Below are 2,500 nucleotides of genomic sequence, written 5' to 3' on the forward strand. Positions count from 1 at the left end.
GCCCAGCACTATCCTTATCCCCATGCATTTACAGTTTGATACAGTTTGAAAAATAACATTGCATCAGAAGAATACAGCATTTCTCTGTCCTCAGTGCACTTTGGCAACTCACAGAGAATTACTAAATATAATATGTAGGAACATAGCACTAAAGGGATGTATAGGTCAAGGAGCCCAGTCCCTTGATAATGGAGACAACCACATCACACAATCCCCTTAATAAACTGATTAAGATCCATCTGCAAACTAGTTAGGTTTTTGCCCCCAAAATCCCAGTGAAAGGCTTTTCCAGGGCTTCACCTTTTTACTGATTAAAAAGCTGCTTCTAATTTCCATCTGAAATTTATTCATGGCCAGTTTATTACCAATTTGTTCTTGTGCCAGCACTGTCCTCTAGGTGAACTAGCTCCGTACTCTCCCTGGTGTTTACTTCTCCGATGTATTTATAGACAGCAATTCACATCCCCTCTCCACTTTCATTATGCTGGGATAAATAAGGAGGCTATTCTGATACCCTCATACAACCAAACCACACCATCCCCGTGTTCGTCCTCACATCATTTCTATTGGACTCCCTTTCTTGAATGCCCCCAAAGTCCCCACCATATTCCAGAGGAAACCCCATTGCCACAAAAAGTGTCCATTACCCCAGCTTCCCAGGAATGCTTATCTTGGACCACATTTGCCTCATTGCTAAGAAGCCTGAAGGAAACCCCTGCAGCTGTAGGTAGCTCATCTGCAGTTCTGCCCTCTACAAGTCATGAGCTTATAGCAGACATACTCGTCATGGACCCCTCCATTTTCTCAGTATGAGAACCAACTGCTCTATTTAAATCCAGAATTTTAAATCTCAAAGAATACGGTTGGCAGACTCTTATCTGAAAAGATAGGTGAAAGTTATGAATGCCTCTCAAGACTGGAACACTTGATGCTGGTCTCACACAAGAGCTGCAAAACCCCTCCAAACTCAGTTGCCCAACCCTAGCACGGTGGGCCACTGTGGGATGCCACTGTCATGGGAGCACATGGGGCACCATGGGGTTACCTTGATTCCTAATCTGAAATGAACTGAGGTTATATCCATGGACTCAGTCCCTTGGGTTTGCAGGAAGGGGCTTTTCCTTTCCCTCAAAATCTCCTAAGAAGGTGAATTCCAAAGAGCATCTCCCTGGTGCCTCACAAAACATAGTGCCAGCTATTTCCAAGCCTCACTGAAAAGCAAAGTATTTCTTCTCTGCATGGCAGTGCACTGGTTCTAGGACTGGTTGGGCTGCAAAATTCCCTCATTTAATTGTGGGGTTTCCAGCTCACACCACTGTCATGGGGAGAGCAAACTTACACACCCATGGGCTCTTCTGAGCTAACAAGCCTCTACACAAACCAGGCATCAGGCAGATGAGATTCAGTAGGGTAGGAAGCTGTAGGGAGGAGGAGAAGGAGGATGGGCTTAGCCCTAAGGCTCAGGTCTCACCAAAATTCAATCCGAGCTTGTGGCTGCTATTTCTATATTATTAAACATAAAAGGATGTTGATTGTTTTCAAACATCAAAGGATGCAGTACAAATCATCCCATTAAAGCCTCCAATCTGGATATTATCATCTGTACTGCAACCTCTTGCAAATCAAAAAGGCAGTTCTCATTTGGGTTATGACCACCACCTATATTAGTTTCTACACCATCTTCACATGACAGCTCTCCATAGGTCTTGTTCAGAGAGCCCAGATTCCTGTAACTCTTCACATGCTTTTTACTCAATGGAGGAGTACAACAAAGCTTCAAGTCCATCTAATTTAGCTCTTATTGCTCATTTACCTCTGAGCATACAAAAAAAAGGAAGAACCTGCCATTCTGGATTTCAAAGATACTCAACAAGACCCTTTGCGCCCTGTCACTTTCCCTTTTCGCTAAACTTTTAATATTTGTAGCCTTTAACATTGCAATCTTTAACAAAAATAAAGGAAAACCCAAGTCAAATGAAATCAGACAGTGCTCAAGAGAAAAGGGTCATGCACAGTTTAAATGGACTCTTAGACTCTTTCCAGTACTTGTAACTGAAGAGGCCTTCAGTAGCCTTAGAAAAAATTAATGCTATAACCTCCAGGCCAGGTACTCCAACAAAAGAATTGAGCTGAAAGATTTAATGGGTTTGGGATACATTCTTGCACGCTGGGAAATATTTGCTATTCTGCACTGAAGAGGACTGCAGCATCTAGTGGAGGCCGTGGAGGTGAAAGATTAGACAGTGGAAATTGGTACAGTGACAGCAAAGCGAGCTACTTCTGTAAAAATTTCCTCAACTCCCTCTCTGACTCCTGTTACTAGTAATGTGGCACCATAAATGTGAAGGGCACCAGAGCTCACCTGCACCTGAATGCTACAATTCATGGGTGACATCTTTAAAATCATCTCTATCTGAAATATTGCCTCTTCCACATACACTGATTCTTCAAGGTTTTTGAGGGTTTTTGTTGGGTTTTTTTTCCCCTCTTTTCTCAGAGG

The sequence above is a fragment of the Calidris pugnax genome, unplaced genomic scaffold (assembly GCF_001431845.1).
Source record: "Calidris pugnax isolate Ruff unplaced genomic scaffold, ASM143184v1 scaffold60, whole genome shotgun sequence".
Lineage (NCBI taxonomy): Eukaryota > Metazoa > Chordata > Aves > Charadriiformes > Scolopacidae > Calidris > Calidris pugnax.